This window comes from Nicotiana tabacum, chromosome 24 (genome assembly GCF_000715075.1).
Source record: "Nicotiana tabacum cultivar K326 chromosome 24, ASM71507v2, whole genome shotgun sequence".
Lineage (NCBI taxonomy): Eukaryota > Viridiplantae > Streptophyta > Magnoliopsida > Solanales > Solanaceae > Nicotiana > Nicotiana tabacum.
The window spans coordinates 70,734,581-70,748,410 of NC_134103.1; the positions used below are offsets into that span (position 1 = coordinate 70,734,581).

Here is a 13,830-nt window from a genome sequence, read left to right on the forward strand (position 1 = left end):
ATCATAATCTGTAGCTTCACAAGCTTTCCATCTAATTTCCTTCCCAATCTATAACTTCTGACAAAAGAACCTTTGAAATCTTCATAATCTGTAATGGCATTTCCTATATTTCTTTAACTTCACAAGCTTTCCATCTAATTTCCTTCCCTTTATCATTTTCTCTAGCGGAGGTAGGAGCGTATCAATATCATGATGGACTTTGTGGTAGGCTTACTATATACCTAGAAGAAGTTTAACGTTGTTTGGGTCGTTGTTGATAGGTTGACCAAATCTGCGCAGATCTTACCGGTGTAGATTAATTATTCTTCTGAGAAAATTTCTAGTGTGCCAGATAGCTACTTTTGTCCCGTTTACGCTGAAGCATAAGAATGACGAATTTGTGTCCATCGTGTGATCACAACCGGTACCGCATTTCTTTTTTCTTTGGGGGGCTCTTGACTTTACTAATGTAATATTAAGTAAAGGGGCATGCATCTTTTTTTGTAAAGAAAAAGGGGTATTTCACGTAATTAAACCCACTACTCATCATATCTTTTTTACCATGTTCGATTTGCAGAATGGGGATATTCGAATCCGGTCCTTCTGACATATCTGCATTATATCATTCATGACTGAATGATACAATTCAAGATCATTTTTTTTTGCGGCCTATGTAGAGAGCTATGGGTATACAGGTCAAGCTTAGCACAACTTTTCACCCACTCACCGATGGTCGGTCCGGATGGACTCGTCATATTCTTGCAGACATATTGAGAATATGTACCATTAACTTTGGAGGTTATTGAAACTGGTATTTGACTTTAGTAGAATTTGCCTACAATGTAGTTATTAGTCTAGTATTTAGATGGCCCCGTATAAGGCTTTATATGGTAGACGACGTCGATCTCAAATTGGTTAGTTTGAATCGGGTGAGACAAAACTATTAGGTCCAATTTTTGTACAGTAGGTATTGGAAAAGATCAAATTGATACCAGAACAACTTCAGACAACTCAGAGTAGGCAAAAGTGCTTATACGGATTGGAGGGTTCGTGACTTAGAGTTCATAGAGGGTGAGAAAGTATTTTTAAAGGTTTCTCCCACGAAGGAAGTGATGTAGTTTGGGAAGAAGTTGAGTGTGAGGTACATTGGCCCGTTTGCAATCGCGCAAGCCAAAAATGTGTCTTATTAAACGTAATTTTCAATTGCACGTACAGCACGAATATTTTACAACATGGTCATAACCTGTAAGGTGTATAACGACAGATGGATTGAAACGAAAACTTGAACAATTGCACAACTTTCCCAAAATAAAAGAAAAATTGAAACACACTTACTCTATGAAGATCACACATAGAAATATGGCACTAGACTTATTGAGTTGCTAATTAAACTACTGGAGAAGTAAACTCTAGGAGTTCTTTGTTACTCTCAAATATTAACATATCAGCTTCTGTCAAAGTGATTAGCACATTTATCCCGTTTCCATTTGGGGAATCCAAGAAAATGAAGTTGTTCTTCATTGGATTTCTTGCAAGTGTCACTCTTATGGGCTCACCCCATCCAAAATCAATCTTATATACTCCTAAATTGCACAAGCTGCTGCACATATAAAAATCAAACTTATTCTTCTCTGATTTGTTTGCACGCTCTTTGACTTTTTCAAGTAACATGTGAGGCTAGCTGATTTGGATCCTTCGACTTGTCTTGAAGATATTGCTTAGCCTTACGTAGTTGAGCAACGAAGTGGGGCAATTGTATCTCATCTTCCGTCGCTGCTATTGAGCCAAAGAAATAACAAGCATTTCCAATGGTGTTTTGGGGCAGTGGTGGGCGAAAATTCATTAAATGGCACAATAAAGATGGTTGGAACACGCCTAAATTCGCCATTGATACTGCCGCTCCACATTTGTGAAGAAGTGCTGTGGCAACTTCAACGCGAGTTGGATTCTGCACTTGTGAATTCATTGCAACAATCTCCTTGAGTCTGCCCAAACTAGAGGATGAGAAATGGTACATTCTTGACACGCGTCGTTGAGTTTCACGCACAATATCAGGCATAACCGCGGGAAGATCATTCATTGCCATTGGGGGGAAGAAAGAATGTGCATCAAATTGAGTAGATGGTTTGAAATCCAACTCATGTCGAGTCGTAGCAGCCCAATCCTTAAGGAATTTCAAGAGACTATATCCATCAGCAATCTTGTGTGAAAGGCATACACTGACTGCTATTCCACCACAATCGAAATGGCTTAACTGAATCACCAATAAACTTCCGTTTGAGTAACTACTCCAAGGCAAATCTTGTGGAAAGACTGTTGCGGAAGTCAAATGTATATAGTGTGAATGAGTCACAATTATTATACCAAAAATTATGACAACCGCTAAACAATAAACAAGACAATAAAACAACAATAAAAGAACAACAGAATTTACGAGGTTCGGCCAATTTTGCCTACTTTCTCGGACACAATCAATATTTTATTCCACTCCAAAATTACAAGTGAAATAATACTAAAGAGAGAAGATACAAATGTCTTAAGAAGATAAAAAAGGCAAATGAGAGGTGTACTTAAATCCTAAACATTAGGCCTCCTTTTATAGGGTGAAATTCCCATTCAAAATTGTCATCCACCGATGTGCGACTTTTGACAATTTCAACAAATCTTCACCTTGGAAAAATTCTACATCTTCAATTTTCTCTCAATAACAAATTTTGGTTGTGTCTTCATCTTCAATCTTTAGTGTTCAACAATATTGATCAAATCCAAACAATGTTGAAACTTGACCGCAGTCACCACTTTTGTCAGCATATCAGCAGGGTTCTCCGTAGTATGAATTTTCTTCACCGTGACTCCACCTTCTTCTATGATTTCTCGTACGAAATGATACCGAACATCAATGTGCTTCGTCCTTGCATGATAAACTTGGTTCTTCGCTAATTGAATAGCACTTTGACTATCACAAAAAATTGTAATATTTTTTTGTTCAATACCAAGCTCCTTTAGCAACCCCTGAAGCCAAATTGCCTCCTTCACAGCCTCTGTAATAGCCATGTACTCTGCCTCTATTGTAGACAAAGCAACTGTTGACTGCAAAGTAGACTTCCAACTAACTGGTGCCTTTGCAAAAGTAAACACATAACCAGTAGTTGACCTTCGTTTGTCCAGATCACCCGCAAAATCTGAGTCACAATATCCAACTACAGACCGATTGCCTTCATGCTCAAAAACTAACCCAACATCTACAGTACTATGAATATACCGTAGAATCCATTTCACAGCTTGCCAATGCTCCTTTCCTGGATTATGCATATATCTACTAATAACTCCAACGGCTTGTGAAATGTCAGGTCTCGTACAAACCATTGCATACATCAAGCTACTAACAACATTTGCGTATGGTACCCTTGACATATACTCCTGTTCAGTTTCATCCTTTGGCGACATAGTAGTACTTAGCTTAAAATGAGGAGCAAGTGGCGTACTAATTGGCTTAGTCTTCTTATCTATGCTAAAACGCTGTAGTACTCTATTCAAATATTCTTTCTGAGATAAACAGAGTTTCTTTGCTACGTCTATCTCTTATTATGTCCATGCCAAGAATTTTCTTTGCCTCACCCAGATCCTTCATCTCAAACTCCTCCTTCAGTTGAATCTTCAACTTATCAATTTCTTCCGAATTCTTGGAAGTTATCAACATACCATCAACATATAGGAGAAGATATAAAAAGGAACCATCATTAAGTTTGTGCAAATACACACAATGATCGTATTTGCTTCTCTTGTACCCTTGCCGCAACATAAACTTGTCAAATCGCTTGTACCATTGTCTAGAAGACTGTTTCAATCCGTACAACGATTTTTCAAGTTTGCATACCATATTTTCTTTTCCAGCAACTTTGAATCCTTCTGGCTGAGTCATGTAGATTTTTTCCTCCAAGTTTCCATGTAAAAACGCAGTTTTTACATCCATATGAACTAGTTCCAAATCCAACTGTGCTACCAAAGCCAACATAATTCTAATGGAGGAATGTTTTACAACTGGAGAAAATACTTCATTGTAATCAATTCCCTCCTTTTGAGCATATCCTTTGACCACTAATCTTGCTTTGTAGCGAACATCTTCTTGGTTAGAAAATCCTTCTTTCTTTGCAAATACCCATTTGCACCCAATTGCTTTCTTTCCCTTCGGGAGATTGGCCAATTTTCATGTATGATTCTTATGAAGGGACTGCATTTCTTCATTTATGGCAATCTTCCACTTATCTTCTTCTGAACTTTGGATTGCGTCTTTATAAGTGGTAGGAACACCATCAGCTACAATTAAGGTTGCACAAGCAACCGTCTCTATGAGACGAACAGGTTTCGTTATTGTCCTTTTTGGCCTGTTGGTTGCTATTGATTCAAGTTGTTGTCGAGGTTCCTGAGTTGGAATCTCCCTCTCTACTGGCTCTTCTTCCAGAGGGTAATCTTCATTTGTTTCCTCCTCTGCTTCTTGCGTAGGAAAAATAAATTTTCCCTCAAACTCCACCTGCTTTGATTCACCACCAGTTTGTTTGACATCTTCAACTGTCACCTTATCTATTATGGCAGATTCATCAAAGGTAACATCTCTGCTGAATATAATATTCCTTGTCTCTGGACACCATAAGCGGTATCCTTTGACTCCAGAAGTAATCCCCATAAATATAGCCTTCTTTGCTCTCGGATCCAATTTTGACTCTTTCACATGATAGTATGCAATTGAGCCAAACACGTGCAAAGAGTCATAATCTACAGCAGGTTTTCCATACCATTTTTCAAATGGTGTCTTGCCATCAATGGCAGCAGATGGTAGACGATTAATGAGGTGGCATGCATATGTAACTAACTCAGCCCAAAATTCTTTGCCCAAGCCAGCATTGGACAACATACACTATACCTTCTCCAGTGAAGTCCGGTTCATACGTTCTGCCACTCCATTCTGTTGTGGTGTATGTCTGACAGTGAAGTGTCGGATGATGCCATCATTTTCACAGACCTTATTGAAATGATCATTTTTGTATTCACCTCCATTGTCTGTGCGAATACACTTGATCCTCCTGCCTGTTTGATTCTCCACCATCGTCTTCCATTTGAGAAAAATTCCCAACACTTCATCTTTCCTCTTCATTGTATACACCCACACTCTTCGGGAAAAATCATCAACAAAGGTTACAAAATAGTGCTTCCCACCCAATGAAGGTGTTTTGGAAGAACCCCAAACATCAGAGTGTACATAATCCAAAATGCCTTTAGTATTATGGATCGCTGTACCAAATTTAACCCTTGTCTGTTTCCCTTTTACACAATGCTTGCAAAACTCCAAGTTGCAAGTCTTTACGCCTTTTAACAATCCTTGATTAGATAGAGCTTTCAAGGATTTCCCTCCAGCATGTCCCAAGCACATGTGCCATAGCCTGGTTGCTTCTGCCTCTTTGTCATCACTGGATGTTATTGTCGCTGTCCCAATAACTGTACTACCACGATAGCGGTACATGTTATTGTTCTTCCGATTGGCCTTCATTACCACTAGTGCACCGGAGCATATTCTCATCACTCCATTTTCTGCAATGATTTTGAACCCTTTTGATTCTAGGGCTCCCACAGAGATGAGATTCTTCTTCAAACCCGATACATATCGAACATCTGTTAATGTTCTGATCATTCCATCATGGCTCCTTAATCTTATTGAACCAATTCCATATGAGGTAAGAGGGCTGTTATCCGCTGTGTGGATGGCTCCATATTCTCCTTCTTGAAAATTCATGAACTAGTCCTTGTTGGGACATATATGATAGCTACAAGCCGAGTCCATCAACCATATGTCTGATGATGTTGATAACTCTGTTGTAACTAATGAGAAGTCTGAATCATCACAATCAGCTACATTTGAATCCATAATGGCCTTTCCATTGTTATGTCTAGCCTTATTCTTCAACTTCAGACAGTCTTTCTTCTAGTGCCCCTTTTCTCGACAAAAGGCACATTCATCTTTGCTGGGTCTAGATCTCGACTTGGATCTTCCCTTCTTAGTCCTCGTTTGATTTTGAGGACGACCCCTCACAATTAGTGCTTCTCCTTCTCCGCCCTTCTGTTTTTCTCCCTTTCTTTGTTCATAGCTGTACAAAGCCGAACAAACTTCTCTGAGAGAAATTTTGTCATTTTCATGGAGTAGAGTAGTTTCAAGGTGCTCGTACTCATTAGGAAGTGACCCCAACAACATCAAGGCCAAGTCACCGTCATCAAAAGTTGCATCCATATTTTGCAAATCTGTGACCAACTTATTGAAACTGGTGATATGTTCATTCATTGTGGTATCAGGAACATAGGTGAAGCGAAACAGTCTCTTCTTCATGTACAATTTATTTTGACTGTTTTTCTTCAAAAATTTATCCTCCAGTGCTTTCCATAATTTACTTGCAGAAGTTTCCTTTGTGTATGGATATTTCTGCTCTCTAGCAAGGTAGGATCGAATGGTACCGCAAGCAATACGATTGATAATTTTTCAATCTTCTTCTCCAATAACATCTGGCTTCTTTTCTTCAATGGCAAGATCTAGCCCTTGTTGAAAAAGAACATCTAGAACCTCGCCTTGCCACATCCCAAAATGTCCTGACCCGTCAAAAATTTCTACCGCAAATTTTGCATTTGACACAATTCTTGTCATAAGCGAAGATGCCAACGATGACGTATTATTGACACTTGATGTAGATTCTTCTTGTTTATTGTCTCCCATTTTGACACAAATATTATTTAGTAGCTGACGACACAAATCAAGATTATTTCCTTTCTGGTGTGGAAGATCAGACTAAGCTGCAACCACAGAGCATACTCAGACAGAACCTTGACTCAGTTATCAAGATAGATCTTTTCTGATGTGGAAGATCAGACTATGCTGCAACCACAGAGTATACTTAGACAATAACTTGGCTCTGATACCAATTGTTGCGGAAGCCAAATGTATATAGTGTGAATGAGTCACAACTACTATACCAAAAATTATGACAACCACTAAACAATAAACAAGACAATAAGACAACAATAAAAGAACACCAGAATTTACGAGGTTCGGCCAATTTTGCCTACTTGCTTGGACACAATCAATATTTTATTCCACTCCAAAATTACAAGTGAAATAATACTAAAGAGAGAAGATACAAATGCCTTAAGAAGATAAAAAAGGTAAATGAGAGGTGTACTTAAATCCTAAACATTAGGCCTCCTTTTATAGGGTAAAATTCTCATTTAAAATTGTCATCCACCGATGTGAGACTTTTGACAGTTTCAATAAAAACAACATCAGTAACATCATTGTAGGTGTGATTAAGTATTTCAGACATCGGACAACTGATTCGGACATTGAGAAACTCAGCAGCTGTGTCATTGCAATCAACATATTTATAATTATCTTTGATTCTTCCGGCAAAGGGATAATAAGAGGACAATACTTTTGAAAGGGAGTTTTCAAGAATCTGGCTTGTGTTATTTGTAGGTTTGGAGTAGAAGGCGACAATTGGAGAGTATGCAGAACTGGCTATTGACAATCTTTCTTTCATTGATCAGATAGCCAGTTCTGCATACTCTCCAATTGTCGCCTTCTACTCCAAACCTACAAATAACACAAGCCAGATTCTTGAAAACTCCCTTTCAAAAGTATTGTCCTCTTATTATCCCTTTGCCGGAAGAATCAAAGATAATTATAAATATGTTGATTGCAATGACACAGCTGCTGAGTTTCTCAATGTACGAATCAGTTGTCCGATGTCTGAAGTTCTCAACCACGCCTATAATGATGCTATTAATGTTGTCTTCCCACCTGATTTGCCTTGGACTAGTTCCTTTGGCCGAAGTCCACTGGTGATACAATTAAGCCATTTCGATTGTGGTGGAATAGCAGTCAGTGTATGCCTATCACACAAGATTGCTGATGGACAGTCTCTTGAAATTCCTTAAGGATTGGGCTGCTACAGCTCGACATGAGTTGGATTTCGAACCATCTACTCAATTTGATGCACATTCTTTCTTCCCACAAATCGATGATCTTCCAGTTGTACCCGATATTATGCGTGAACCTCAGCGATGTGTGTCAAGAATCTACCATTTCTCATCCTCTAGTTTGGACAGACTCAAGGATATTGTTGCAATGAATTCACAAGTGCAGAATCCAACTCGTGTTGAAGTTGCCACAGCACTGCTTCATAAATGTGGAGCGACAGTATCAATGGCGAATTGCGGCATGTTCCAACCATCTGTATTGTTCCATATAATGAATTTTCGGCCCCCATTGCCCCTAAACACCATTGGAAATGTTTTGTGTTTCTTTAGCTCAGTAGCAGTGAAAGAAGATGAGATACAATTGCCCCAATTCGTCGCTCAACTACGAAAAGCTAAAAAAACATCTTCAAGAAAAGTTGAACAATCCAAATCAGCTAGCATCACATGTTCTTGAAAAAATCAAAGCGACAACAAATAAACCAGAGAAGAATAAAGTTGATTTTTATATGTGCAGCAGCTTGTGCAATTTTGAGTTATATAACATTGATTTTGGGTGGGGTAAGCCAATAAGAGTGACCCTAGCAACAAATTCGATGAAGAATCACTTCATTTTCTTGGATTCCCCCAATGGAAATGGGATAGATGCACTAATCACCTTGAAAGAAGCTGATATGTTAATATTTCAGAGTAACAAAGAGCTCCTACAGTTTGCTTCTCCATTTGTTCTGCCACAGGAATAAGTTAAAAGGCCATTTCCCCAAGCTATGTATTATCTTTGTAAACTTTAGTTTTCTTATTTTGGGAGAGGTTGTATAATTATTTCAGTTATCTATTTCAATTTACTTTTGCGTAGCAAGCAAAATAACACTGAACCTTTTTAATACGGGATTTTATGTTTTAATGAATATAATTTCGAATATGATAGGCTATATGTATATCCCTATTATGTTTTGATGATCTAACAAACTTACTGTCAAGAACCAGATAAGGAACCTGTTACACATTCTCAAGACCTTAAGATCAAAAGGATCCAGCTTGGGATATGGTTCAACTCTTCAAAGTCAAAGGAACAATAGAGGAAACATGTAGCTACCGTTTCCCGAGGAAACTGCACAAGTCAACTGCCCCAACTGTAAAGTTGCTGCCTGCACACGCTACAATGCAGAAATAGTGTAACAGTTAACTTTATAGGGAGTGTCTTTTACCTACCTTGCTTACATCATCCTAGTGATGTCACAAATACATTATTAACATCAAGCAAGGTAAAACAAATCACTTGTTCACTTAGATAATTCATTCAAGCACTCTTACGGTCATTGATCATCGAGCAATCAATTCTCAAGTGTATGAAGAACAAATAACAATACTATTATGGACCATTTCCCCACAACAAGTCATTGTATGTTCTTAGTTGAGTTGTAACTTTGTAATAGTTCTTGAATTGTAATTCCTACTCAGCTTGTTTAGAAGTATTCTGTAAGAAACTCTTTGTAAATCTTAAACCTCTATGTTTGAGTCTTGGCTAGAGTTAGTCGAGCTGTAAAGTCTTTGTAATAGAGTTATTACAAAGTGACTTATAATAGAGTATTACAAGATAGTGAGGGATTAAGAGGTTAATTCTTAGGTTACATAGGTTGTAATCTAAAAGTTGCTCAGTAATGAAGTTGAAATCTTATAAGGGCAGGTCGTGGTTTTTAATCCCGTTGAGCTGAAAATTTTCCACTTAAAATTCCTCTTGTCATTTACTTACTGTTGTGTGCGTGTGTTCCAGTGGAACCAATAGAGAACCTGATCCCTCCCAGAAGGATCCCACTCAGGGGTCCTCTCAAGAGCCCTAGGTCAGTATTGACCCTGCTCTCTTTCCTCATTTTGATGCCGAGCCTTTGTGTGTGGTGGTGCCTGAGGAAAGATCTGCGTCCAGAGAAGAAAAAGGTGATAGTGGAGAAGATTCTGATGATATGCCAATTGCTAGCTTGACTAGGCATTGACTAATGGTTGCTCAAGAGTCTACTCCTAAGCGACCTACTACAAGGTTGCAAAGGAAGGGGGCTCTTGAGTTTGCGCTTAAGAACATCCAAGCTAAGTCAATGAGAAGAAAATTAGTGAAAGATGGGAAAGTTGTGAGTGAGAAAACAGTGCCAATTGTGAATGTGGATGATGAAGTCGAAGAGGAACCTAGTTCCTTGACTAGAAAGCGCTAACAGAAGCATGGTCTCCCCAAGCCTAAAAGGGGATCTTCTGTGTTTGGTGAAAGTTCAAACAAGTCTGATGATGCTGTCGCTAGTGAAAATGTGGTGAAGAATCTGGTGATATGTTGGTAAAAGAGTCTACTGCTAGGGTGATGAAAGAATTGGGTGAAAAGTCTGTAAAATCTAATTAAAAAGGAGAGAATGTTCGCAAGTTTGCTAAAAGAAAAGTTGATGCGGATGAGAAACCTGGTTCCTCAAAGAAGGCCAGAGTGGGTGATCCAAGGAGTGCTGCGAAAGAGAGGTTAAAAAGTCAAAAGGTGCTATGGGGCCGCACATTTGCCCCTGATATCTTGGAGGAGGCTGGTATGAGACAGCTGGTTGAGATTTATGAGTTCCAATAGTGGACACATTTGTTCACAAATGATGCTCCAATGGTGTATCAAGAGGAAGTTCAAAGTTTCTATGCTGGCCTTTTTAAAGTTGAAGATGATCACATCTGTGTGTTGGTAAATGGAGTTCATATGGTAATGGACTCTACTTTATTGGGGTCCATTCTTGGTGTGCCTGCTGAAGGGCTGTCTAGTGTTCATGGATCCTGTTCTCAAATTTTCAGAAATGCCATATTAAAGGACAGAGCAGTTCAGCAGGGGGAACGGGTTCAGAAGAAGGCCCTCTTTACTATATACCAACTGATGTTTGAGATGGTGAACACAATACTGCTGCCTCGAGCTGAGAGAAGATCTATCACCTCCCGTGCAGACATGTTCCTCATGGAAGCACTGGACAACTTCACTACCATCAATCCGCCTGGGATTATGATAGAGCACATGAACAAAGTGGCAGATTTTAAGCACTTCAAGGTTCCTCTGGGACAAGCTAAAGTGGGCACAAAGAAGCAAACTTTCTCCAAAGCTACTCTTGAAGAATGTGAGTGTATCAAGAAAATTTGAGGGGTTGGAAGAACTTCTACCATATTTCAGCTGATCAATGCTTAGAACAGTGCTACCTCGGATATAAGGCAATTGAAAGCAAGGAATGCTATCCTTGAGACTCAGTTAAGTCAGCTGCAGGAGGCACCTGGTTCCAGTAATTCTCAAGGAGAAAAGTTTGCTCGTCTAACAAAAGAGAATGCAGAGCTCAGGAAACAAGTGGAGGACCTAAAAGAGATACTGCTCAACGAGCAAATGTCAGCAAATGCTCGAATGGATTTAGTCCTCCAAGCCCTTTCTAAGCCATCTCCTTCCAGTGCTCCCTAAACAACGTCCCTTCAGTGTCCAGTCTTTAGTGATCAGTCTATTCCCTCAGTGTCAATTTTTATGATGATGTTTGTGGTGTTTTTTCCGTTTGTTCAAAACTGTGGATGGTGGTAGTAACATTGACTATGATCCTATTGAAAAATCCAAATTAATGCTATTGCAAGCTTTTCCCTTTTTGCTAACTATGCTTTGTCTTTATACTCTAGTTTTAGTCATGTTGTGTGCACACAAGTGGCATGAGTTAACTCAAGATAGACTTCTTTCTGTTATAAGCCTGTTACTAATCTTTTTATGATGCCAAATGGGGGAAAAATAATTCAGGGGGGACATGATGGGAAACAGATTCAAGGGGAATTTTCAGGAAATGCTGGTTCTTAGGGGGAACTTGAATTATAAGTTTGTCATCATCAATAAGGGAGAAATTGATAGGCTATATGTATATCCCTATTATGTTTTGATGATCTAACAAACTTACTGTCAAGAACCAGATAAGGAACCTGTTACACATTCTCAAGACCTTAAGATCAAAAGGATCTAGCTTGGGATATGGTTCAACTCTTTAGAGTCAAAGGAACAACAGAGGAAACAGGTAGCTACCATTTCCCGAGAAAACTGCACAAGTCAACTGCCCCAACTGTAAAGTTGCTGCCTGCACACGCTACAGTGCAGAAATAGTGTAGTAGTCAACTTTATAGGGAGTGTCTTTTACCTACCTTGCTTACATCATCCTAGTGATATCACAAATGCATTATTAACATCAAGCAAGGTAAAACAAATCACTTGTTCACTTAGATAATTCATTCAAGCACTCTTACGGTCATTGATCATCGAGCAATCAATTTTCAAGTGTATCAAGAACAAATAACAACACTATTACGGACCATTTCCCCACAACAAGTCATTGTATGTTCTTAGTTGAGTTGTAACTTTGTAATAGTTCTTAAATTGTAATTCCTACTTAGCTTGTTTAGAAGTATTCTGTAAGAAACTCTTTGTAAACCTTAAACCTCTATGTTTGAGTCTTGGCTAGAGTTAGTCGAGCTGTAAAGTCTTTGTAATAGAGTTATTACAAAGTGACTTATAATAGAGTATTACAAGATAGTGAGAGATTAAGAGGTTAATTCTTAGGTTACATAGGTTGTAATCTAAAAGTTGCTCAGTAATAAAGGTGAAATCTTATAAGGGCAGGTTGTGGTTTTTAATCCCGTTGAGCTGGAAATTTTCCATTAAAAATTTCTTTTGTCATTTACTTACTGTTGTATGCGTGTGTTCCAGTGGAACCGATAGAGGACCTGATCCCTCCCAGAAGGATCCCACTTAGGGGTCCTCTCAAGAGCCCCAGGTCAGTATTGACCCTGCTCTCTCTCCTCATTTTGATGCCGAGCCTTTGTGTGTGGACTGAGGAAAGATCTGCGTCCAGAGAAGAAAAAGATGATAGTGAAGAAGATTCTGATGATATGCCAATTGCTAGCTTGACTAGGCGTAGACCAATGGTTGCTCAAGAGTCTACTCCTAAGCGACCTACTACAAGGTTGCAAAGGAAGGGGGCTCTTGAGTTTGCGCTTAAGAACATCCAAGCTAAGTCAATGAGAAGAAAATTAGTGAAAGATGGGAAAGTTGTGAGTGAGAAAACAGTGCCAATTGTGAATGTGGATGATGAAGTCGAAGAGGAACCTGGTTCCTTGACTAGAAAGCGCTAACAGAAGCATGGTCTCCCCAAGCCTAAAAGGGGATCTTCTGTGTTTGGTGAAAGTTCGAACAAGTCTGATAATGCTGTCGCTAGTGAAAATATGGTGAAGAATCTGGTGATAAATTGGTAGAAGAGTCTACTGCTAGGGTGATGAAAGAATTGGGTGAAAAGTCTGTAAAATCTAATTAAAAAGGAGAGAATATTCGCAAGTTTGCTAAAAGAAAAGTTGATGCGGATGAGAAACGTGGTTCCTCAAAGAAGGCCAGAGTGGGTGATCCAAGGAGTGCTGGGAAAGAGAGGTTAAAAAGTCAAAAGGTGCTATGGGGCCGCACATTTGCCCCTGATATCTTGGAGGAGGCTGGTATGAGACAGCTGGTTGAGATTTGTGAGTTCCAATAGTGGACACATTTGTTCACAAATGATGCTCCAATGGTGTATCAAGAGGAAGTTCAAAGTTTCTATGCTGGCCTTTTTAAAGTTGAAGATGATCACATCTGTGTGTTGGTGAATGGAGTTCATATGGTAATGGACTCTACTTTATTGGGGTCCATTCTTGGTGTGCCTGCTGAAGGGCTGTCTAGTGTTCATGGATCCTGTTCTCAAATTTTCAAAAATGCCATATTAAAGGACAGAGCAGTTCAGCAGGGGGAACGAGTTCAGAAGAAGGCCCTCTTTACTGTATACCAACTGCTGTTTGAGA

At 39.1% G+C, this 13,830-nt stretch overlaps 2 pseudogenes; one reads left to right on the plus strand and one right to left on the minus strand.

Moving 5' to 3' along the window:
• Nucleotides 1-1,268: 1,268 nt before the first annotated feature.
• Nucleotides 1,269-7,484, minus strand: LOC142178208 (acylsugar acyltransferase 3-like; annotated as a pseudogene).
• Nucleotides 7,485-7,506: 22 nt separating this feature from the next.
• On the plus strand, nucleotides 7,507-8,882 carry LOC107814895 (acylsugar acyltransferase 3-like; annotated as a pseudogene).
• The last annotated feature ends 4,948 nt before the right edge of the window (nucleotides 8,883-13,830 follow it).